This window comes from Lycium barbarum, chromosome 3 (genome assembly GCF_019175385.1).
Source record: "Lycium barbarum isolate Lr01 chromosome 3, ASM1917538v2, whole genome shotgun sequence".
In the NCBI taxonomy this organism is placed as follows: domain Eukaryota; kingdom Viridiplantae; phylum Streptophyta; class Magnoliopsida; order Solanales; family Solanaceae; genus Lycium; species Lycium barbarum.
Window position 1 is genome coordinate 58408112 of NC_083339.1, and position 27995 is coordinate 58436106.

The following is a 27995-nucleotide window of genomic DNA, read 5'->3' on the forward strand; positions in this document are numbered from 1 at the left end:
ACCTGAAAGTTAGCTATTGTTAACTTGGAAATCAGTAGATTGTAGCCGCTTTCTTGTTGTGAATTAATAGTCGCAAAAGGTATCGCTCAATCTTCTTTTTATAGTTTACATGTCACTATTGTGTGAAACATTATTCCAATGTTATGATTTTTTTCTCAGATTTCGCACGTGTTTAACCGATTATTATCCTTCGACATTATAATATGATGTATTTTCAAATTTTATATTGTTATATTTAGAGTAAATATCGCATGTTTCTTCAAAATTTCTCATAATAGTATAAGAAAGAGAGATTTTTAGTATAGAAAGGTGAATAGTTATCCAAACCTGTGTACATTTGGGTTTATTCAAATTCTTTTTAGTATTTTTATACCTGTATTGGTTTAGTCTTCAACAGTAGCAATTGGTTAACTTTTTTTTTTTGGAATTCCTGATGTTAGCATTTTTCGTTTAAAGAAACTTACATTAAGAGGGCTTAATATTGGTCACGTTAGTTATTTTGGGTTTAGAATTCTTATTGTAAACTCGAGCTCCGCAAGTTTTAGGTATTTAAAAAGGAGGGATGATCAGGATAGTGATTTTTTTTTAAATAATATTCTTTATGAGGGTACCAAGAGTGATCAATTCTAAAAGGAAAGTTTTGAGTTGGTTTTTTGAAATTATGTTTCTTAAAAAGGGTTCTTCATAAGCCATGAATGACATTTTTTATGAGAATAACTTTTTCAATTAGAAATAGGTCAATGAGTTTATATGCTCGTCCTTAAGTTTGGTGATTGAATTTTCATTGGTTTAATTCCTGTCATTTCAAGTGTTTGGTTGATTATTTTGAAGACTTTTCACAAGCAAACACAAAGATCAATTCGGGGCTCTACAAAGTTTAAGGCCCAATTAATTAATTAAGTGTGAGTTTGAGCGAGAGGGGTTGCAAATTTATTTCAAATCATGTTGTCACATAAAAAGAAAGAGTAGAAAGAATATGTTTAAGGGAGTGAGACGAGTTGTATACTCGTCGCAGAAAATAATAAAATATACAAAAGAGAAGGCTGCAATAAATTAAATCAATTTGAGTTCAACCACGTGTGTGGATACACTCCTTGGTCGACTCTTATAAAAAGCTTTGTGTGCGGTTACGCTTCTAGGAAAAAAATATAAGTCACAGTTTAAGCGAACAAAATTGGGCAAACGTAGTTAAGAATTAAGGAAAGCATGATTTTATCCAAGATTAATTTAAGTCGAATATTAGTCAATAAAAGCGACTGTGCTGGAATCACAAGATTCGGGAAATGTCTAATGCCTTCTCCCCGGTCAACAGAATTCCTTACCGGTCTTTTATTTTCGTGGACCAATAATAAATAGAGGCATTTCCTTTTGATTAGAGATTTAATAAGGTGACTTGGAACACCAAAACTCAATTCCAAGTGGCGACTCTGTAACAAGTAAATAATCCCTTTTCAAACGCCACTTTAATTGGAAAAACCCTTTTAAATAAATTTAAACTTAATCTAAAGTTTATTTACGGGAAAAAAGGGGTGTGATAGATGGCGACTCTGCTGGGGATAACCAGAATTCGAGCTTTGTATATTGATTTATGTTTGGCTTGTGTTATTTATTTTTTTCTTGGATATTTTGAATATATAGGACTAATGTGCTCTATGCCTGCTTATTTACTGCTTTAATATTGTTGAACTGCAATATAAACTGTCTTCTCTTGCGCACCCCTCTGAGCCTCTGAACACATTCACTACTATTCACTGTGTGTGCGAATACGCTCCACAAAATTTTCTGTCTTAATGAGCCTATGGGCGGTTACGCTCCTGGTTTAATATATGAGACTAATGTGATGCCTGCTTATTTACTGCTTTAATATTGTTGAACTGCAATATAAACTGTCTTCTCTTGCGCACCCCTCTGAGTCTCTGAACACATTCATCACTGTTCACTGTGTGTGCGAATACGCTCCACAAAATTTTCTGTCTCAATGAGCCTGTGGGCGGTTACGCTCCTGGTTTATGATAATTAGCAGTTACACATGTTAGGCTGGGTTGGACTACCAGTGAAGCCAGAAAAGCTCTGCTACCGGTGATCTGGCCTTTCTCTGGCTCAAGTTGTCCGCTCGGGTAAGCCAGTCTAGACACATTCCCATTTAGGATGTTAAACCTAGTAGAACAAGCCACACTCAATGATTATCCCTAGTAGGCTATGCTTTGTTTGCATCACGTGCATTTGACCTAATGGGACTTGGCATAAGGGCCGGGTCTGTCTAAGACAGGTGTCCATCTAAAAAGACCACCATTTTCATTTTATGTGCTATCCGAAAACATATTTATTTGGAAGGATTTTGCATGTTGAATGATTTTAAGGTGATTAGGAAGAATAAGAGAGAAATAATTATCCTCCATTAAAAAAAAAACGTTTCCAAGAGTCTAAGCTTCATGAACTACGCGCACCTGATTTTCACCTTGATGAGATACGTAGGCAGCCCTTCTTGGATTCGGTGATTCTTATTCAATTTTTTTTTAAAAAGAGTTTTCTTATTCAAAAAATTCAAAAAGATTTTACCTTATTTTTAGGATTATTCTTTGTAGAAAATTCCAACATTTGAAAAATACCAAAAATGTGTTCTTTTGTTTCTCTTTTATTTATTCATTCCTTGGAAAATTAAAAAAAAAAGTTTCTTTTCTTTTAAAGATATATAAAAAAAAGAAGAGAAAATTCAAGAAAGAAAAACAAGTTTCTCCATTCTCATCATGAACTACGTCTGAGTTGATTCTTGTTTCAACAAGATACGTAGTAGGCAACCCGTCTTTGGGTTCGGTCCCACCTATCAAAAACAAATCTTGACTTGGTTGGTACCAACATATTTAGAAGTGCGCACAGTAAGGAAACAAGTGTTAAAAAATTGAGATGATAAAGAGGAAAAAACTTGTTGTGAACCATAGATCCTTTGGTACCTCTTGATTGTACCTAAGTGACACTTGAGAAATCGTTTTGCTAAAAGTTAGGGTCAAAATTAATCCGACCTCATTGTTTCATGTGCATTGTGTGGTGAGCATTAGATTGAAAATTCAATGACATTGCTTTGCTGATCTAGAACTTGGCCCAAATGTTTATTGAGGCGAAATTTTGGGCAACACTTCGTTTGAGAAATGATTGTAGGATTTCTTTGACCCGATTGTGTCCTTCAAGCCTACCAATGACATATGATCCCTAGTGTTATCATTTCGAGCCTAAAACCTTTTTCTTTGGATAAACCACAATTTAGCCTATACCTTTTAGTGCTTAAATGCCCTACCCCGCTTTTGGCCCCACCTCCCTGAGAGCACTTACAAAATCAAAGTTGGGTTACAAAGTGGAAGATGAAAATGCGAAAGTCCAAAAAAATTAAAGAAAAAGCTGCAAAAAAAAAAAAAAAAAAAAAGGAAGAAAAACTCCAAAAATGGAGGAAAGCTCAAAAAAGAGGGAGAAAAGTTAAAGAAAAAAAAAACAAAGCAAATGAAGATTAAGTGCGAAAATGCCAAAAAAAAGAAAGAAAAGGATATAGTGTTATGCTCAAGGAGGGAATAGTCACTTTATCTCAAATATATATCCTACCATTTGTAAGCCTACATTACAAGCCAATTACAAGTCCTACTTGATCTCATTCTGAGTGTTCTCACATTAGTGGATACTTACATGAAGACCAAGCATATGGTATCTCAATTGCATGCATTGAACATCCTTCTGAGTGTGAGTTTGCTTTTGCAGCGTCCTAAGATCTAAATACTTCTACTGACTGTGAATTAGGACTTTACTTGTTGTGAGGGCACTTGAAACATGAGGATAGGAAGAATTCAAAACCTCTAATTGATGCAAGATGAATAGATCTTGTTAATACTTAAGTATATTTGAGGCTCCATTTAAAACTATAGAAATCACTTCTAAGTTGACCTTTGGTTCGTTCAAAAGTAATCGGTAGTGATTTTCCATACATAATACTAATCGTTGGTGCCAACTGAAGTCAAGATATGCTAAAAAAAAAAAAGCTAAAACAACAAAATAAAATAAAAACTTTTGTATGAACTACGTTTGACCTGATTCTTGCTACGACGGGATATGTAGGCAATCTGTCACGGCCTATTTTGCCAAAGTTGTGCGGGCACTTACCTTCCCACCTCGGTAAGAGAACCCTCGACCCAACAATGAATAAATACATAAAAGAATGAAATTAAGCAATAGAATAGAATAAATACGCAAGTCTCACGGTATATATATATATATAATAAGATAGTGCAGAATGATAATAATATCTCCAGGGTCTAGTCTGAATAATACAAGAGCATCTAAATAGGAGAATAATACAAGTATAGAATACTAAAACATAAGTGTCTATGTCTCTGAATAGAATAGGATATAAAGATCGAGAAGTCTTCAAGGCAGCGAACGGCCATGCTCACCCTGGAGACTCGAAGATAATGCTGAAGCGACTATCAACCACGCGTCACAGAAGTGGATCCAACATGGTACTCTGTATTCATAAAAGAATGCAACAAGTATAGGTCAGTACAAAACAATAGTACTGGTAGGCATCATCTGCCGACTAAGCATAGCTAACACAACTCAGCTAATAAAACAGATACGCAGATAAACCAACAAGTATAAGTCAATGTAATGAAATCTAAGTATCCGTCATCGCCTATGTACAACATCTAATCCCAATTGTGCCAAGTCCGAATATATCCAATCCAAGTCAAAGATTGCAAGTACAACACCAAAAATCTCAAAATCAAGTCATAATGCAATGCAATGTAGTAGTGTATGAATGCCATGCAAATGCTATGTACACATGTACTCCGGACGAAAATATCGACGTCTCGATAGCACAACCCAGTGTGACTCGTGAAGTCTAAGTGTCACCCATCCCGGATCTTTGCCCAACAGATAAAAGGGACCCCGGATCTTTGTCCACGGGGAGTTCTGACCGGCACCACCCTGGGGGACCCGCGGAGTCCATGCACTATCAACGATTCCGGAACTAACATCGGATATCGGCCGTGCAATCAACGATTCCGGAATGAACATCGAATATCGGCCATATAACGTCACTCAAGTAAAACAGTTTCATTAAGTATCCATTTCACAAAATCAACGATTCTGGAATGAACATCGGATATCGGCCATCTCACGTCACTCAAGTAAAAGAGGTTTTATCAGTTATCATCAGTATCTCAACATGTATCATGACAATGAGAGTGCGGGCAATGCATGTATCAACATCAACAATCATGCTCAATATCACAAGTACCAACAATGGGCATGCCAACAATATATCCAAATCACAAATACCAACGGTGGGTATGCCAACAATGTATCCGAATCACAAACACCAACAGTGGGTATGCCAACAAAATAACCGAATCACAAATACCAACAGTGGGTATGCCAGGAATATCGTAATCAAGATGATAAACAAAATCTAATATCTATCAACAGCCTGTGGCATCAAGCCAACACAATAGAACAATCAAACACAACACAACGGGTTGGCTAGTCCCAACACACAACAGGGCCCAACCTAAGGCAATATCCATCCCAACTTCATACCCGAAAGTTCAGATGTTGTCTCCGAAAATATAATCTAAATATGTGCTTCGCTATACGAAGTCTCACCAAAGGTATGCCATAACCTACCTTGATGGCCGAACCACAACATCAACAACTCACTCATTTGCCTTGCCTTTCCGCTAAACCTCAGAACCAAAGTAGTGTAAGCATAATCGAATTCTAGATTAGAAATCATGATGAATGATACAAATATTGCTACTATTCAAATTAGGTCAATTCTAATCCTAGAAATTGGGGAAACAGGCTCACAAGGGCAAAATGGAAAATTCGGAAGCAAAATATCAAATTAAGCACTAGGTGATCATAACCCAACAACTAATTGCTGATTTAACTCAAGGATTACCCTAATTTCTGATTTCAAACAAAACCCCCAATTTGGGTATAAACCCTAACTCTTTGATTCTGAAATTCAACACTACAAATGGAATATATATGATTAAACAGCTTAGATTCATCAAAATCTAACATAAACCCCATCAATTTTATCATTAGTAAGCCTAGGGAAAATGTTCATCAAAACCCTCTTTCAACTTCCATCACTAAGAGATTATTAAAGGGAAGGGGAAATCTAAGATGATAATGATTAAAGGAAGAGTAAAGGAATAAGTAAGATTTACTTCCAAGAATATCTCCAAAATATCTCCAAGAACTGTTCCCCAAAGATCTAATATTGAAATGTGAAATAATGAGGGTCTAAGAGCTTTTAACACTATATTAATTTTACAAATTGCCCATCACCCGCTTTAGCGGCACTGGGATCGCTTCAGCGGTAAAGGCAAAGATTACTTGACTGCTCAAGCGGCAAGGCTACGACTCTAGCGGTGCCGCTGCCGCGGTGCTAGTGCCGCCAAAGCGGGCACCAGACACCAGAAAGCTTACCCAAGTTCACAATGTGTTCCTATTTTTTGACTAATTCCCGGGGCTATCTGCTTATATACCATACACCTAGAGCCGTATAAAAACACGCTATGAACGCGCCCGTGGCCTTGGAATTTCCAACGGGGGTCTCGTTGACCAAGTCAAATCCCGATGCTTTAGTCCCAATTTCCAACCCAAGTCCCAAAATGGATCCGAGTGCATTGGGAACCGAATCAAATACACACACAAGTTCTAAACGACCATCCGGACCTCTCGGAATCGACGGAATTTCGAAAAAGATCCGTTTACCCAAAAGTCAACTTTGAGTCAACTTTTTTGTTACTTTAAGCCTATTTTTCACAAAAGTTGCTCGAATCCGGTCTATACAGCTCTGGAAGCATGCCACCGGTCCCCTTGGGTCAAAATTGAGCTAATCAATGCTCGGAAAAGGGCGAAAATGCCGGAAAGGCTATAACGACCGTCGTTACATCAGATAGCAATTGAACCGTCGATCATCCTCGAGTGACCAAGAGAAAAGAAGCGGGAAATACCTGAATCAGTAAAGAACTGAGGATATCATCTACGCATATCGGAGTCGGTCTCCCAAATAGCCTCCTCAACAGGACGATGCTTCCATTACACCTTCAGAGAAGCAATCTCTTTCGACCTCAACTTTCGAACCTGCCTATCCAAGATAGCGATAGACTCCTCCTCATAAGTCAAATTTTCATCAAGCAGTATAGAATCCCAACGGACGATGTAGGTACCGTCGGCATGGTACTTCTTCAGCATCAAAACATGAAAAATCGGATGAACTCTCAGCAAGCTTGGCGGCAATGCCAACTCATAAGCTACATCACCGATACAGTCCACAATCTCAAACGGACCAATATAACTAGGGCTCAATTCTTGCCCCTCTTACCAAACCTCATAACACCCTTCATGGGTGAAACCTTCAATAGAACCTGGTCACCTATAGCAAACTTCAAATCTCGGACCTTCCGGTCCGCATACATCTTTTGCCGACTGTGAGCTGCCAAAAGCTTGGCCTGAATAACTTTCACTCTATCAAGGGGCTCTCTCAATAGATCCGTGCTCCAAGGCTGAGCCTTGAATCCATCAAACCAGCCAATTGAAGATCTACATCTCTTACCATATAAGTCCTTGAAAGGCGCCATGCCAATACTCGAATGATAACTTTTATTGTACGCAAACTCTACCAATGGTAAGTGCTGATCCCAATGACCACCAAAATCAATAACACACGCTCTCAACATGTCCTCGAACACCTGAATGGTCCGCTCGGACTGGCCATTGGTCTGGGGATGAAAAGCTGTACTAAGATCCAATCGGGTACCCAACTCGTCATGGAACGCCCTCCAGAAACGGAAAGTGAAAATATTACCCCGATCAGATACAACAGAAATAGGAACCCATGCAATCTCACAATATTCCGAATGTACATCTCGGCGAACTTCTCCGCGGTATAGGAAACCTGAACTGGAACAAAGTGAGCGGACTTAGTCAACCGATCAACTATCATCCCAATAGAATCAAACTTGCCAAAGGTCTTCGGAAGACCCGTGACAAAATCCATGGTAATCCTCTCCCACTTCCACTCGAGGATGGGCATCCTCTGAAGCACTCCACCGGGTCGCTGGTGCTCATACTTTACCTGCTAACAATTTCCACACTTAGCCACAAAATCAACTATATCTCGCTTCATCCGACGCCACCAATAGTGCTGTCTCAAGTCATGGTACATCTTAGTCGCCCCGAATGAATGGAATAGCGAGAGCTATGAGCCTTAGATAAGATCAACTAAAGCAGATCACTAACATGGGCCTTCTTGGCCTCACCTCCCAAAACTCTATCTCGAATCTTGCTCAACCGAGCATCCTCAAACTGATGAGTCCTAATCCAATCCAATAGAGACGACCTTGCCTCTATACAAGCCAAAATTCTGCCCGGGGCTAAAATATCAAGACGGACGAAACTGTTGGCCAGAGTCTGAACCTTCATGGCCAACGGACGCTCAGAAACAATCAATCGAGCTAAACTCCCCATACTCACTGCCTTGCGACTCAAGGCATCAACCACCACATTGGCTTTTCCGGGATGATACGACATAGAGATATCATAGTCCTTCAGGAGCTCCATCCATCGACGCTGCCTGGAATTAAGATCTCTCTGGGTAAATGCATGCTAAAGACTGCGGTGATCGATGAAAACCTCACAATGAACACCGTACAGATAATGCCTCCAAATCTTCAAAGAGAAGACCACGACCAACAACTCCAAATCATGGGTAGGGTAATTCTTCTAATGAACCTTCAACTGACGGGAAGCATAAGCTATCACTCTACCCTTCTGCATCAACACAACACCCAAGCCCACACAGGAGGCATCACAATAGATAGCGAAATCCTTACCCTCCACAGGTAATGCTAAGATCGGGGCTGTAGTCAAAAGGAGCTTGAGCTTTTAAAAGCTCTTCTCACAATCATCCATCCACTGGAAGGAAACATCCTTCTGAGTCAATAAGGATGACGCAATCACCGTAAAACCCTTCACAAGGCGACGGTAATAGCTGCCAAACCCATAAAACTACGAATCTCAGTAACAGTAGTGGGCCTCGCCTAACCCCTCACAACCTCAATCTTCTGTGGATCAACCATAATCCCATCCTTAGACACCACATGGCCCAAGAATGCTACAGACTCTAACCATAACTCACACTTAGAAAATTTAGCGAACAAGATATGTTTCTTCAACAACCCAAGAACAGTACGAAGATGGCTCTCATGCTCCTCTCTACTCTTGGAATACACCAAGATGTCATCAATAAACACAATAAAGTCATAAATGCAGCAAGGGCATTTGTAAATCCAAAAGACATCACTAGAAACTCATAGTGGCCATATCTCGCTCGAAATGCTGTCTTCAGAATATCCTCTGCCCTGATCTTCAACTGGTGATAGCCGGAACGCAAATCAATCTTCGAAAACACTGAAGTATCCTGAAGTTGGTCAAACAGATCATCAATACGAGGCATAGGACACTTGTTTCGAATAGTGACCTTGTTCAGCTGGCGGTAATCAATACACATCCTCATGGTCCCATCTTTATTCTTCACGAATAACACAGGAGCACCCTAAGGGGAGACGCTCGGTCTAATGAACCTCTTGCTTAATAAATCCTGTAACTGCTCCTTAAGCTCTCTCAACTCAGCAGGTGCCATTCGATATGGCAGAATAGAAATAGGACGAGTGCTCGGATCCAAATCAGTACAGAAATCAATGTCGCGATCGAGTGGCATACCCGGTAAATCCAACGGGAACACCTCCGCGAACTCTAGGGATAGACTCAAGGGGTGGAGATGCAACAGTCGTATCACGAACATGAGCCAAATAAGCTAAACACCCCTTACTTACTAACTTCTTTGCCCGAAGAAAGGAAGTTATAGACTCAAGGGGTGGAGATGCAACAGTCGTATCACGAATATGAGCCAAATAAGCTAAACACCCCTTACTTACTAACTTCTTTGCCCGAAGAAAGGAAGTTATAGACTCAAGGGGTGGAGATGCAACAGTCGTATCACGAACATGAGCCAAATAAGCTAAACACTCCTTACTTACTAACTTCTTCGCCAGAAGAAAGGAAATGATCTTCTTCGGAGCAAGACTGGGAGTACCCCTCCACTCAAGCCTAGGAATACCCAGCATGGCTAAGGTGACTGTCTTGGCGTGATAGTCTAAGATCGCGTGATAGGGAGAAAGCCAGGACATCTCCAACATAACATCAAAGTCCACCATATCTAAGATCATCAAATCTACTAAAGTGTCATACCCCATAAAAGTAACCAAACAAGACCGGTGTTACACCTCGAAATTTTTTTCGTTAACGTATAGTGAGTAGACTAACTAGGGGCACGATGTATACAATAGAAATAACGTTTGGTGATTTTAAATAAGATTTCAAAGACATTTGAGGTGAGAGACGAAAGTTGTTAAGGAAAGCAAGGTATATGTTGTGTGTCGGAAAGGATCATTAACGATATAACGTTGGAGAAGTATTATAACGTCCATTAGATCATTAACGATGTGTTAAACAAGTATTAAGAAGGTTCCATAAAGATTGGAGATCAAACAAAGTGACGAGAACAAGATCGGAGAAAAGATGGGTTCTGTGGCCGATTATACGGTCCGTATAATGTTATACGGTCCGTATAATGGTCCGCAGAATCGTCACAGTGAAGTCCCTCACTGATGGAATTATACGGTCACTTATTCAGACCGTATAATGTGCCGTAAAATGAACACAGAAGTGAGAAGTTGACGGGGTGATTTCACGGTCACTTATACGGACCGTATAACGTGCCGTCAAATTGACACAGAAAGGGATGGTTGCTGAAGCAATTTCACGGTCACTTATACGGACCGTATAGGTGTCCGTATAATGATGTCAGGACAAATTTTTAATTTATAAAAGAATATCCCAAGTTCATTTAATTCATTTTATTTTCTCTCTCCACGACTCAAGAGCTCTCTAGAATTTTCCAAACTCCTCATATACAAGAATCCAAGTGAAATCAATGATCAACTTCATCAAATCAAGGGAAACAAGTGCAAGAAACTCACTAGGGTTCATCTAAGGCAATAAATTTCATGGGAAGTGGAACTAGGGTTTTGCTCAAGTGAAGTATTTCCACTTAAAGTTCAATCCCACACCATCTAAGGTAAGTTTTATGGTAATTCCACGTTATTTAAGGTATTGAAAAGTTAAAACACTTGGATTGTAGAAGGAGATAGAAAATGGGTCATGAATGTGGGAATAGTGCCATTTTTGAATAGTAGTTGGGAATGAATCATGAATATTGATATGTTGTGAGTGTAATTACGTTATGAATGATATTAAGAGCATGATAGAAACATTAGATGAGAACGAATGTAAAGTTGTATTGTGAGCATGATTATGGAGGACCTTGAAAGGAAATTGTGAGGATTGGATAATGATGAATTTGATAGAAGTTATTGATGATGATATTATGAATGTTGTTATTGACATTTGGGGGTTGATATATGATATGGAGAAAGTAGTATAAATAAAGGGGACACGCTTATGTTAACGATTATCTAATATGAGTATGAACTTTCTTGAAGGTAGAGACGTGAGCAACGAAGAAGAACGATCAAACGATAGAATAGCTAAACGAAAGAGGTATGCAAGGCTAATCCTTTCCTTCTAAGGCATGAATCTTCCTAATTTTCCATGATCTTCCTATCTAATGGAAATTATGAGTCCATGACTATATAGAGCTACATACGCACATGATAAAGAAAGGAGATACAATACGAGTATGTTAATGATGATGATGAATTTAAGTATGAAGAATCCTAGAGTAAGATAAAATGTCCACGAAGCTTATGATTCTAAGTATGGTCCCATTGATGCTTTTCCTTGTGTACACTCACCTTAAAATGTTATCCCTTCAAGGTGAGATATGATGATTATGATTACTCCATAATATAATCGGGGGTTTACGACCTTATGTCAACCCAACATAGCTATAGTTGCCTTCAAGCTCTAATGTACGTTTTGATGATAAATGTATAATGATGCCAATTTATGATAAGATTATGATATGCCTATGAGATGTGTAATAATGATGAGTTTGTGATTGATTATATGATGATACGATTCCACCGTGCCTAGTTGGCCAGGCATGTCACCGCGAAGGCGGGCTGCATACGATTCCACCGTGCCTAAATAGCCGGGCATGTCACCGCTAAGGCGGGCTACTATGTTTACACCGCGCCTAGAGGGTCGGGCATGATCACCACTAGTGGGCGGCATATGATGGTTACCCGGACGCGGGTTAACGATGATGATTTATATGATACAACGATGTATGCACTATGATGACACATGTACTATGATTATGTATATGATATATGTATGGAATGTATTCACCCTTAAAAGTTACGCAGGTTGTATCTTCACCTTATGACTTATGATTTCTCTATCATGTAAATTTCATTCATGCCTTACATACTCAGTACAATGTTCGTACTGACGTCCGTTTTCTTTGGACGCTGTGTTCATGCCCACAGGTAGACAGGGAGACAGTGCAGACCTATAGGAGTTATCAGCAGATTTACAGGAGCACTCCATTATTCCGGAGGTGCTATTTGGTTTATTCTTTTGTGTATGTATATGTATATGGATTTTGGGCACAACCGGGTCTTGTCCCGTCCATATGTCTAGTACTCTAGTAGAGGCTCGTAGATACGCATGTGTGGGTAGTATGGTCTCACGATGTTACTATTGTATCTATATTATTATTTTGATAGCTGAAGGGCTTATGTATATAAAAGTAATTATGTTTCCAAATGTAAAATGGTTTTCTTATGATTTGAGTATATAATCAACGAATGTACGCTTAATGAGTATGATAAGCAATAGAATGAGTGGTGCTCGGTGGTCAGCCCCGGGTACCCGTCATGGCCCCTAGTCGGGTCGTGACAACCGGTAGACTCGATCAACAATTATAGAATCTCCGACCGGAGTAGACACATGAATAGGTATATCTATGCTATCACAAAGCAAATCCCAACCAACGATATGAAATGCAGATACATACGAATAGGTGGATCCAGGATCAAATAAATCACAGCATCTGAGGCCTCTGCCTCGGACCTTCTAGGAAACGAGTAACAATGGGCTCCACCACGCCCAGTCTAAGATCCCCCTCTCGTACTCTGAGTACCACCTCTAGCTGGCTGGGACCCACCCCTAGGACCATTGGAAGTACCGCGGCCTGGTTGAGCACCGCCTCTCTGAGAAGTCCCACCTCGACTGCCAGATGATGTAGGAGTCCTTGGCGGCTGATAATCCCGCTTGGGTCGGGGACACCTCCTAGAAACATGCCAAACCTCTCTACAAGAATAACAGGTAATAGAAGGCGAATGCTGATACATGGAAGCTGAAGACCTGGATGAAGCAGCCCTGTCCACTGGCCTGGAGAACAAGCTCTCTGGAGCCCTATGCCTGGAGAGCTCACTAGAAGAAGCCGGTAACACTGAATGCATGGGACGATCGGAATATGGCTGAGGTGGCCCCCAAAATTGACCGGTGCCCCTCGTACCATGACCTCCAAAATTGCCAGTCTGATGCTGTCTCTTGTCACTACCACCAAAAGCACGGGCCTTAGCACACTCAACCATAGAAGCATGCTCGATAATGGCCAAGAAGGAAGCCCCCATAGAATCCATCTGAAGACAAGGAATTTGTGGAGAGCCCACTAGTCCCCCAATAAAATGCCTGATCCTATTGGCCTCAGTAGGGATCAACGGAGTAGAATAAAGGGCCAGATGTTGGAAGCGGGTCACGTAGGACTCCAAGGACATGCCCCTCTACTCAAGATGCAAAAACTCCTCCCTACACGCCTCTTGCAACGACCGGGGCACATACTTCTGAAGGAAGGCCCGGTAAAACTGAGTCCAAGTCAAAGAAGGAGAACTTTCAGGTCTACACGCTACGAAATACCTCTACCACGTCTTCGTGTCGCCATGAAACTAGTAGGACACATAATTAATGCCGTGGGTCTCCACTATCCCCTACGGTGCAACAACTCATGCATATCAAGAATAAACTCATAGGCATCCTCACACGAGGTACCAGCAAACCTCGGCGGCTTTAACTTCCTGAATATCCCAACCAGGTCCTGATAAGTAGTAGTCATAATAGCGCCCTCCATGGGCCTAATATCCTTATCAGGAGTGGGTATTGCATCAATGCGAGGAGCCATAGCTGAGGCGGGATGTGTTTCCCTCATAGGTCCCTGCTCAGGGGTCTGCGCCCCAACCCTAGTCTGTGAACCCCCACCGAGAGTAGTAACACCGGCTGCCGCCTGCTGGGCATCAAGATGAAGTACAATCCTAGCCATAGTGTCATGCACGACCTGGTTAGATGTAACCTCAGGCTGTGTATGTGCTGGGGCCACACCATCCTCTACGGCCTGGTCTCTATTCGGCTGATACTCAAGCTCGGGAGATAGAGACCTCTCTCGCCGCTCTTCACCGCAGGAGCTCTGTCCCTTGCTGGGGCAGCGCCGCGGCCACTCGCTCAGCCGCGTCCCCTAGCTGTAGCGCGCCCTCGAGTGCTAGCTGTAGCTGCCGGCTCTAGCACTGACCTCGGGCCATCGTAGCTCGAGTCTTCACCATCTGTGAGAGAAGAGATAATGGTCAGATAACAATTTGAACAAAGCAGCACGAAGAATGAAAAGAAAGTGAGATTTTCTAAATCTCTTGTAGCCTCTCGTAGATAAGTACAATTCTTATCGTACCGATCCACAAGACTCTACTAGACACGGTCTTGTATTAAAGACCAGGTAACCTAGGGCTCTGATACCAACTTTTCACGGCCTATTTTGCCGTAGCCGTGCGGGCACTTACCTTCCCACCTTTTAAGCGAACCCTTTACCTAACAATGAATAAATACCTAAAAGAATGAACTTAAGCAACATAATAGAATAAATACGCAATGATAATAATAATAATAATAAGATAATGCAGAATGATAATAATATCCCCAGGGTCTAGTCTGAATAATAGAAGAGCATCTAAATAGGAGAATAATACAAGTATAGAATACTAAAATATAAGTGTCTTTGTCTCTGAATAGAATAGGATATAAAGATTGAGGAGTCTTCAAGGCAGCCAACGACCATGTTCACCCTGGAGACTCGAAGATAATGTTGAAGCGACTATTAGTCACGCATCACAGAAGTGGATCCAACCTGGTACTCTTCATTCATAAAAGACTGCAGCAAGTGCAGGTCAGTACAAAACAACAGTACTGGTAGGCATCATCGGCCGACTAAACACAACTCAGATAATAAAGCAAATACGTAGATAAACCAACAAGTATAAGTCAATGTAATCAAATCCAAGTATCCGTCATTGCCTATGTATAGAATCTAATCCCAATTATGCCAGGTCTGAATATATCCATCCATGTCAAAGATCGCAAGTACAACACCAAACATCTCAAAATGAAGTCGTAATGCAATGCAATGTAGTAGTGTATGTGTCGTGACCCAAACCGATGAGTCGTGACGAGTGTCTGACCTCTAACGACCAAACACCCCTAAACACGTATCTGAACCATACTGAACATCATGGGCCCATAAATGGCATAAAGTGATCTCATAAAAGGGAAACATCAAGACGCTGTACAATCTGTCTATACACACACATACTGAAGAACGGAGCAAGCCAGCTAGGCCGCTACATATACTGTACACAAAAGAATGAGAGCCGACAAGGCTACATCATCTGACTAACACATACAACTGTCTATAGACCTCTACTAGAATGAAAGCTATAGAAAGGACGAGACAGGGCCCGGTCATACCCTGTCACGACCCGACTAGGGGGCCGCGATGAGCACCCGGTGCTATCCCACCCGGGCACCCTTTGACGTACTTTCACATAACATCTAGGGGAGCCACATAGTAAAAACATACATTTCTATCCATCAATCATACTAGTCCCCTTTGGACGACAACCTCTTTATATCATCACAGGCATCTAGGCCACATCAATATACATGGGCCGACGAGGCTAACAAAATGGTACACAAAATATAGGCCGACAAGGCCAAACACATCTAACTACATATACATGTCTACGAGCCTTTAAGAAGAGTATAACATATCACATAAGCGGGACAGGACCCCGCTATGCCCATAATTATGTACACAAAAGAATAAGTACCCAAAAGCAATGGCTCCGAATGAAATGGAGCTCTGCTATGTAATCTCTGAGAAAGCAGCTATGGATCAAGCCTGTCTCCCTGTGCACCTGCGGGCATGACGCAGCGTCCACAAACAAAAGGACGTCAGTACGAAGAGTGTACTGAGTATGTAAAGTATGATCAATATCAATATAGAAGCATAGATAGCAACATAAGAAATAGCATAGAATGGGAGATGACAATATCATCGTCATATGCAGTTACTTGCCTTTCTTAGGAACTTTCCATTTCTGATACGTGTTTGTGTACATACATCATTATCCGTATTCATAATAGTACCCGTACCATATTTGTGCTCGTATTCGTATACATGCCCCTTATTCACATTAATATACATAGTCATATCCTATTCGTATTCATATCATATACATAGCATTTACATAGCATACCCGACCACGTAGGATCAGTGTTTCATATATACTTGGCCAACCAAGGCTCAAGGTTACTCATACCTGGCCCTACCAAGGTTTCAGGGTTACATCTACCTGGCCCTACCAAGGCGTCAGGGTTGTCCGTACCATCTGCAGAGGTGTGCGCGTGTTACGTAATCATATACATACTTATTTACATATCTTACCCGGCCTCATAAGCTCGGGGTCCCATAATAGTCATACATAGATACATACACATAATAGCTCATAAGCATCTTTACTATTAGCATCATTATCATAATCGTCATCGTCATCATTATTACCATTATAGTCGTCATCAATATCGTTATCACTATTATCGTCATTCACCACATCTATCTCTATAGGCTTACTCGTCATACGAGGGATTTAGTACAATCGTAGCGACTCAAGAATCATGAGCTTACAAGCTCGGAAGATCAATCATTTGAAGGATATCATAGTCTCATAGAATTTAGACGTTTGGCCAAAGAAACATGCCTTATGAAAGAAGGGTTAGCCTTACATACCTTTTCCGTTCAACTACTCTACACTTGCGCGTTCTCCTCCAATGCTAGCGTTTCTACCTTCATTGAAGTCATACTATCATTAGAATCGATAGCTAGCATATATGACTAAAGCTAGAGAAAATCGGACAGCATATCCTTTATTTATACGACATTCCTCCATAACGTATGTCAACTCCTAAACGTCAACAATACATTCACAATACCATAACAATGGCCATTAATCATTTACATTAACCACATTATCTAGATTTCTCAATTCGCCCCCAATTCACCCATATTCATGGTCATATCACCCGACTTCGTCCATTCATATACAATGCCTATTTTCATGATCTTGACATCATTTATAACACATTCATATCACAACACAACAAGAATCATGGTTCAATTCAAACTATCTCTCAAAATGTCACTATTCATCATTCATGACCCATTTTTCTATACTCATCTAATGTCCAAGCATTTTAACTCTCAACTACCTTGAACCACATATAAATACCATAAATCTTACCTTAGATGTTGTAGGAACGAGCCTTGGTCGAAATACTTCACTTGAGCAAAAACCCTAGTTTTCCTTCAATAAGATTTTCTTGACTTGAATAATCTTAATGGGTTTCCTTACACTTGATTCACGTGATTTGTGTTGTTGATGACTAATAATCCTTGAAATCTTGTGGAATAAATGTAGAGAGATTTTTTAGAGAGAAGGGATGAAATGTGGAAATGAAATAATAAACTTGGATCCCTTATTTAATGACTTAAAATCTGGTCTGGAGTGAACAACACAGTGGTCGTAAACTTGGTTTACGGTCCGTATTCCAGTTTACGGACCATCCTTCGTGGTCGTGTTTAATCATAACAGAACCCGAAACTCAGGCTGAGACGTGGTGATTTACGGACACAGTTTACGGGCCGTAAACCACTTTACAGTTCGTATTTCAGGTCGTATTTAACCATTTGATCATTTGGCAGAAAGTTGAAGCTTTTGGAAGCTGAAATACGACATGGCAGTTTACGGACCGTATACCACTTTACGGTCCGTATTTCATTTTACGACTAACTGGCCAGAATGCAAACCTGCAACTTTTCACATTTCCAAAACCTATAATTAGTCATTGTAGAGCATAACCTACCTTTCATTGCAATTGCCTTTGAATCTTACTTAGGGTCATCAAACGTTATTTCTTACTCATGAAAGCATCGGATACTCGTACCCCTCGCTGGTCCATTCACTTGGACAACAATGGAGGATTTTTCCGAGGTGTAGCATTCTTCCCCCCTTAAGAACATTCGTCCTCGAATGTTAAAGTCTTCGGGGATTCTATAAAAAACATTTGCCAGAGTCTCCCCTATAATATGGCACTACCATCTTGTCACAACAACCCATAATATCGATGCCTCTCAGGGCCACAACATAATAGCAATAGAACTTGGCCACACACGACCAAAAAGCATAAAAGGAAACATACCTACCTCGTGATCTTAATATCTTATCTTGGATCTCCTCCAAGGGCTGAAACAAATGCGGGTATCGGGATCGCATACTTTCCTCCGCTTCCCATCTCATTTCCTCTCGTTTACTGCTTCTCCATAAAACCTTGATTGAGGCCACTTTTTTGTTTCTAAGCCTCCGTACTTGCCTATCTAGTATGGCAATGAGTACCTCTTCGTAAGTTAATTTCTCTGTCACTAGCACATCATTTACTGGGACGATCCTAGTAGGATCTCTAACACATTTTCGAAGCATTGAGACATGCAAAACTGGATGGACTGACTCCAATCCGGAGGTAGATCTAATTCGTAGGCCACTTTGCCCACCTTGCACACAATCTCATAAGGCCCAATGTATCGGGGACTAAGCTTCCCTTTCTTGCCAAATCTCATAACGCCCTTCATTGCCGATACTTTCAAGAACACCCAATCTTTCACTTGGAATTCTAAGTCTCCTCGACGATTATCCGGATAGGACTTTTGATGACTTTTAGCGGCCAACAGCCTATCTTGTATGAGCTTGACTTTCTCTATGGCTTGCTGGACCAAGTCTGGCCCTATCAATCTAGCCTCTCCTGTTTCGAACCACCCAATCAGGGATCTACACTTTCGCCCATACAACGCTTCGTACGGTGCCATCTGAATGCTAGCATGATAACTGTTATTGTAAACAAATTCAATGAGTGGCAAATGATCATCCCAATTACCTCCAAAATCTATCATACATGCTCGCAACATATCTTCAAGATTCTAGATGGTGCGTTCAGCTTGCCCATCGGTCTGCGGATGAAATATCGTGCTAAGGTTCGCTTGGGTCCCTAAACCCTCTTGGAAAGACTTCCAGAAATTAGTTGTAAACTGAGTCCCTCTATCAGAGATAATAGATACTGGAACACCATGGAGCCTCACTATCTCTCTAAGATAAAGCTCTGCATAATCTTCTGCCACATAGGTTGTTCTGACCGGTAAGAAATGAGCTGACTTGGTGAGTCTATCCACAATCACCCATATAGAGTCATACTTACGTCGAGAACGGGGTAAGCCTGAAATGAAGTCCATGTTAATCACTTCCCACTTCCAAGTTGGGATTTCTATGGCTTGCAACAATCCACCCAACTTTTGGTGCTCGAATTTCACTTGTTGACAATTGGGACATTGAGCTACGAATTCCGCTATATCTTTCTTCATCCCATTCCACCAATATATAGACTTGAGGTCATGATACATTTTCGTCGCACCGGGGTGAACAGAATAACGGGAACAATGAGCTTCCCTCAATATCTGGTGGCGTAGACCTGCCACATTGGGAACACATAATCTGCCTCGACATGGGAGAACTCTGTCTCCTGAAATATCAAATGATGACTCCTCTTTATGAGGGAGTGTATCTCTGTACTGCATTAGCATGGAATCTTCGTATTGTCGCTTTTTCACTTCTGCTACTAGCGACGAGACTGCTGAATTCTGAATAGTAGCTCCCCTGCTACCTGAGTCTCTTAAAATAGTCTCAAGTCACTACCTTGCCCTTCATCAATTTACCACTTCCACAAATACCTTCTCTTTACTTAAAATCACTAAAACTCTTGGTAATAAACTCAACTACAAGGGTAGAAATCATTTACATACCTTGAGGGGTCTAGGATTCCAAGAATCACTTGAACTCCAACTTCCTAAGCTTCACAACCTTGAAGAAACCCTAGAAAAAACCTTCTCCTTCACAAGCATGGGTTTACGGGGTTCGAATCTTACCAAATCTTCACTAAAATGATAGGAAACGTTGGGAGAGAAATATTAGGGTTTTTCTTTGATTTGGAAGAAGGAAAATATGAAATAGGGTCGTGAACCAAATATTTATACTCGGAATTAAAAAGGCTACAGCGGTCCGGTTGCGAAACCCTGTTGACGCCGCACATCGACGGTCTGTCGACCATGTCGACGACCCGTCGATGATGACTGGTGTCTGCAGATTTTTTTCAGATTCAGTTCAGATCGCGTCGATTCGATTCGCTCAACTTCTAATCCTGTAAATTGCCAGGAATACCTGTTGGTACCCTTGTACACGAGGCAAGACACTTTCTACCTCAAACTCGGGGTCGGGTCTCTATTCTAAGGGCATACCTGACTAGGAAACCGTAGGTTCTACCACTATGAAAACGAGGGGTGTAACAGTATGAATGCAATGCACTGCAATGCCATGCAAATGTTGTGTACACATGTTCTCCGGACGAAAATATCGACGTCTCGGTAGCACAACCCAGTGTGACTCGCGAAGTCTATGTGCCACCCGTCTCGGATCTTCGCCCAACAGAAAGACGGGACCTCGGATCATTGCTCACGGGGGGTTCTCACCGGCACCACTCTAGGGGACCCGCAGAGTCCATGCACTATCAACGATTCCGGAACTAACATCGAATATCAGCCATTCAATCAACGATTTCGGAACTAACATCGAATATTGGCCATGCAACTCAAAATAATGCCACGCAAGGCCACATTCTATAACATACAATACAGGGGCCTCACACGACCAATCACGATAACGGGAATAAAATATTACTTGGGGGAGATGGTGGCTCAGACTGCATCTCCTATAATGTTGGGAACAAATGCGGGTACTTAATGTTCATTGCCTCCTCCGCTTCCCAAGTCACCTCCTCAACATTCTTATTCCTCCACAAGACTTTAACTGAGGCTACATCCTTGGTCCGCAACTGACGGACCTGTCTGTCCAATATAGTCACTGGAACTTCTTCGTAGGATAACTGCTCAGTCACCTGGATATCATCCACTGGTACAACTCTTGAAGGATCTCCGATAAATTTACGAAGCATAGATACATGAAATAGAGGATGTACAGACTCCAATTCAGAAGGCAATTCTAGCTCATATGCCACCGTGCCCACAGTACGAATGATCTTATATGGCCCAATATATCGAAGACTCAACTTACCCTTCTTGACAAACCTCATCATTCCTTTCATGGGTGAAACTTTCAGGAACACCCAATCGCCTACCTCGAACTCTAGCTTACGTCGCCATTTATTCGCATAGGATTTCTGTCGACTATGAGCTGTTAGCAACCTCTCTCTAATCACTTTCACCTTATCAACTACTTGCTGAATTAAGTCTGGGCCTACTAACTGATTCTCCCCGACATCGAACCATTCTATGGGCGATTTGCATCTCTGCCCATATAAGGCCTCATAAGGAGCAATCTGAATACTAGAATGGTAACTGTTGTTGTATGCAAACTCGATAAGAGGTAAATGATCATCCCAACTACCTTGAAAGTCAAGTACATAAGCTCTAAGCATATCCTCAAGGGTTTGTATGGCACGTTCCGCCTGTCCATCTGTCTACGGGTGAAAGGCAGTACTAAGACTCACCTGAGTCTCTAAGCATATCCTCAAGGGTCTGTATGGCACGATCCTCCTGTCCATCTATCTGCGGGTGAAAGGCAGTACTAAAACTCACCTGAGTCCCCAATCCCTGCTGAAGAGACTTCCAGAATTTAGCTGTGAACTATGCTCCCCTATCTGAAATAATGGCTGTAGGAATACCATGAAGTCGTAAAATTTCCTTGAGATAAAGCTTTGCATAATCCTTGGCTGTATAAGTAGTTCTGACAGGAAGAAAGTGGGTTGACTTTGTGAGCCTATCAACTACGACCCATATGGAATCGTACTTCCGCGGAGTACGGGGCCACCCGGTAATGAAATCCATATTAACTACCTCCCATTTCCATGACGGAATCTCCATAGCCTGCAATAGACCTCCGGGCTTCTGGTGCTCTATCTTGACCTGTTGACAATTTGGACACTGGGCAACAAATTCAGCTATATCTCTTTTCATACCATCCCACCAATAAACTTCCCTTAGATTACGGTACATCTTTGTTGAACCTGGATGAATAGAATAGCGGGAGTAATGTGCCTCCCCCATAACCTGCTGACGGAGTCCTGCAATATTAGGAACACATAACCTACCTCGATACCTGAGTACCCCATCACCTATAATCACAAAGGGTGTCTTTTCTTTCTGAGGTGCTGTATCTCGGTACTGAACTAAAACAATATCCTTATACTGACGCTCCTTTATCTCTACTACTAACGATGACACCGCTGTGTCTTGAACAGTAACTCCTGCATCACCTGAATCTATCAATCGAACTCCAAGGCTAGTTAATTGATGAACTTCACGGACCATTTCTCTTTTCTCTGGCGACACATATGACAAGCTACCATGGATTTACGACTAAAGGCGTCGGCTACTACATTGGCTTTCCCAGGATGGTACAGAATATCCATATTATAATCCTTTAGCAACTCTAGCCATCGCCTTTGACGTAAGTTCAAGTTCTTCTGCTTAAAGATGTACTGGAGACTCTTATGATCAGTATAGATATTAACATGGACACCGTATAAGTAGTGCCTCCATATCTTCAAGGCATGAATCACTACAGCTAACTCAAGATCATGGGTTGGATAATTCTTCTCGTGCTTCCTCAACTGTCTAGAAGCATAAGCAACAACCTTACCGTACTGCATCAACACACAGCCCAATCCAACACCTGAAGCATCACAATATACTACACAGCTATCTGTTCCTTATTCCACAAGCGGTTGTTTTCGAGTTTCAAGCCTAAAATAGAGGTCTTCCACTAAATATCAAAATAGTACAGATCTTTTAGCCCAATAAGAATATAACCTCAATGTACGATAATTCTTAATTCACTACAAGAGACCCTCAATTTTTCCCTTCATCCTAACCTCCATCACTTTAAACACATCACATCTTAATAATTCCTTCCAGCCTAACAAGATTTCAGCAGAGTTTTCCCTGTAACAAGGACTACTTTTGTTTCTATACCTGTCTCAATTTATCAACTACCAAACCCTACAACGACCATATATACAGAACTCGTACAATACAATTTCAACGACTCTGCATCATCCATCAAATTACACATCACTAATTTGCACAACGTAACACCATTGTTCACTTAGTTAACATCAGCAACACGAGTTAAAGTCATCTCCATAAGCACGAGTAACGAACATGTCAGAATGATCCTAAAAGAAGTTCAAGATCTATAGCATAATCTACAATCAAGAAGAATGAGAAACACCTAGAATGTCCTGGTAGCCATTTATCCATACAGGTGGCCAGTCTGCATGAAGAAGACTCTACTAGACATAGCTCCACAGACACAGACACATCCTAGGAAATGTATAAACCTAGGCTCTGATACCAAGCTTGTCACGCCCCAAAACCAACCCTAGGCGCGACCGGCATCCGACGTCATGAACAACATCGGAAGAACCTAAAAGACGCAGTAATAACACCTGAACCCGCCAGGTCCAATATTCACCTCCAATAATTATAGATATAAATGCAATCAAGATATATGAATTAAAATCAGTGGAAGTCTTTAATGAATCAAATACTAAGTCAACGAAAAAACATGCCCGAGAGTTAATCAATAACTCGACAACTACCCACAAGAATGAGTACTATGGAGCTTCTAAGAGACACAACAATCATCTAACTTCGGGACGCAGCCCAGAAATCTAGAATGATAAATAAATAAATAGGGTGTCCCACGAATGAATGTGTGGGCTCACCAAATAAGCAGCAACAACAAGTCCTTCCTAAATGTCTGGAGTATTATGAACCTGCTCTTCTCTGTTACCTAACATTCTATCAAAAACAACAATGGTATACCTGAGTACTTTGTACTCAGTGAGTGCCTCGGGGATAATAAGTAATAAGAAAATAGAGTACATAATACATAAAGAAATCAGTCTTGCAAGTCATATGAGAGCAATGTAAGAACAGTTATTCAGTTTGTGTATCTCAATAATAAGTATCAAAACCGATTATAAAGCCTCTTGTCAAGTTACAACTTCAAATATGCCTTTTAAATAAATTAAGATAGTCATCAACAATTCCATTAGAGAATAATAATGTCACACATGCCAATACAGGCCCAAGAATCAAGCATATCGCGCATAGCGCACCACACCGGAACATATAATTCTCGGTGGCTATCCTTCCTCTCGAATAGCTAGGCATAAATCACACTGAAATATGTAGTACGCGATGGCTATCCTTCCTCCCAAATAGCTAGGCATAAATCATACCCCGGGTAGCGAACCTAGTGGTGGCCACTCTTCCTCCCGAATGGCTCGGCATTAGCACACTAGGATCCATAGTGGCTACCCTTCGTCCCGAGTAGCTAGGCAAAACACAACAACAAAGTTCATAGCATAGAAGCCGATTCACAATTTGTCTCAAAGTAGTCACACCATCAAATAGCATTAAAGTTCATTATGCCATTATGAAAATCCATAATTTCATAGATAATCTTGAAAACGTTTCAACTTCTTTACACAAGAATCCATTGTTATAGTTCTTTTTTAAAAAATCAATGCAAAAAATTAACCATCATTACTGATCATCTCTTAAAGAAGAAAACGATTATGATTTCATATACGTATATAGAGGATAATACAATCAAGGTTTAATGTGGGCTTGTCTCCTCACGTACACCAACTACAAGCAATGACATGAATTAGGGTTTTGTATGATAAGTTCACCTTTTTATTCAATAAAAAACCTTTGAGAAGAAAACATATATCCATGATAAGGTTTTTAAAAGAGAGACATACAAATCACCTTCATAGTCAAAAAGGATTTTTAAAAGAGACATACCTCAAATCCCACTGAAGCTAGCAAAATGAGTTCCCAAGGTTCAACAATCACACTATAATGGTTTTAGATGAGAAAGATTAGAGCTTAATCTAATTCTACTCATATACCCCTTTATAGGAAAACTAGGGTTTTCATGTCTAGAATGTGTTCTTGAAGACTTCATGACTAGTTTCTAATCCCATAGGAAAACCTACACTAGTCTAAAACCTTTCAATAACATCAGAAAAATCAAGGATCATACCTTTTTGAAGGAATCTCAAAGTCTCCAATGTCCCTTTCTTCTTCTCTTTCTTTACCTTTCAAGAATCTAGGATTTGAGAAGATGATGTCACGACCCAACTAGGGGCCGTGACGGGTACCCAGGGCTAACCACCGAGCACCCCTCATTCTACTACTTATCATGCTCATTAAACGTTCTTTTATCCAAATCATACTCAAATTATAAGAAAATCATCTTTCATTCGGAAACATAAATACTTTTATATACACAAGCCTTTTGGTCATTAAAATAATACATATATATATATATATATATATATATATATATATATTTACATAGTAGCAACCTCGTGAGACCATACCACCCACACTGTGTATCTACGAGCCTTTACTGGAGTGCTAAACATATGGACGGGACAAGACCCCGTCGTGCCCAAAATATACATGTACATATATACCAAAAAAGAAATCAATGGCTCCTCCGGAAAATGGAGTGCTTCTTCAAATCAGCTAATAGCTTCTACGAATCTGGATCAAGATCACCTCCCTGTCTACCTGTGGGCATGAACACAGCGTCCAAAGAAAACGGACTTCAGTACGCACATTGTACTGAGTATGTAAGGCATAAACAATAAATAAATATCAATGAACTAGGAGGGATCAAATGAGGAGCAATCTGTATCTGACTGTGAATGATAAGAGAAATAATGCATGCTGGCTTACTTTCATAATCATCATCATCTCATGCATGCGTAAATATATATAAGCTGCTCGACCATATAGGTACGGAGTGATAATCAATAACATTAGCCTGCGTCCAGGCCTCCCGCGTCTGGGGTACCATCTCATGCCGCCCACTAGTGGTGTCTGCCCATGCCATCTGGCCATGGTGTATAGCTGCCCGCCTTAGCGGTGACTGCCCGGCCATATAGGCACGGTGTTATATCATCATCATAATATGCTCCTCATAGTGCATGCATAAAGACTCAAGGACAACTATACTTTATCGGGGTGACGTAAGGTCGTGATTCCCCGATTTCATTATGGAGCACTCGTTAACATTCTGCCTCACCTTGAAGGGAATAGTATATGAGGTGAGTGTAAGCAATAATGACATCATTGACGTTTTAGGAACATCATATCTGTCACAACCCAACCCCGTAGGTCGCGACTGGTGCCCGACCTGGACACCCGTATACGTACCTATCAGATATAGTCACACTAAAACTATGACAATACGAAAACTTATAAAGGAACTGCAAAGTTCGTAACATCGTCACATATGTATATATTTCCAGATCACTGTCTCTCGAGGAGTCACAACTAATCATATCATGAAATAATACACAAGCCGACAAGGCTGCCATCACATATCAATATCATATGCAAGATGACAAGGCTGCCACTATAGACGAACATCATACCACATCACATCGTATAGACACAGCTGAACAGAACCCATACACAACCCACACATATGTCTATAGACCTCTAAGAGTACGAATAGCGAAATATGACGGGACAGGGCCCCGTCGTACCCCTGGATAACATATACATATGTATATATCATAAGATTCAAACTAAAAGTCTATAATCCGGAACAACGGAGCTCTCCAAGACAGCAGAAAGGGAATCCTAAGCTGGCGGATCACCAGAGCGAGCATCTGCACCTGCGGGCATGAAATGCAACCCCCCCCCTCGAAGAAAGGGGGTCAGTACGGAATATGTACTGAGCATGTAAAGCATGAAATACAGTAAACAGGATCATAACTGAAATAAGGAGTACAGAAAACGAGTACAATAACCAGAATACCAAAATGCTTGCCTTTGAACATAAATCATGCATGTCAATATCATATATCATATCCGGCCCATTATGGGACTCGGTGAACATGGTCGCCACACCGTCTTTGGCGCCATAACACATAACTCCGTAACACAGCATAACTCCGTAACACAGCATAACTCCGTAACACATCATAACTCCATAACACAGCATAACACCATAACACAACATAACACCATAATATATATATATATATATATATATATATCGTACCCGACCCTCTAGTGAGGGACTCGGTGAACAATGCAGTGAAATTGTGCACGAATACATATCTTGGCCTGGGACTCAGTGAAAGACATATTGAGGCATGCACGAGCAGAGTAGTGAGAAACTATATGCAACTTAAAAACATTTTCAAAGACTCAATAGAATAATCAACACGAATTACCATTTGAAAATCAAGACAATAGTCGTATCAAATACCTTTCGAAGGTCATCGGAAACATATCAAACATCCCTTGACGTCATCATAAGTATATCACAAAGCCTTAAGGATCATAGAGTTCCTAAGAATAGGAACGGATATAT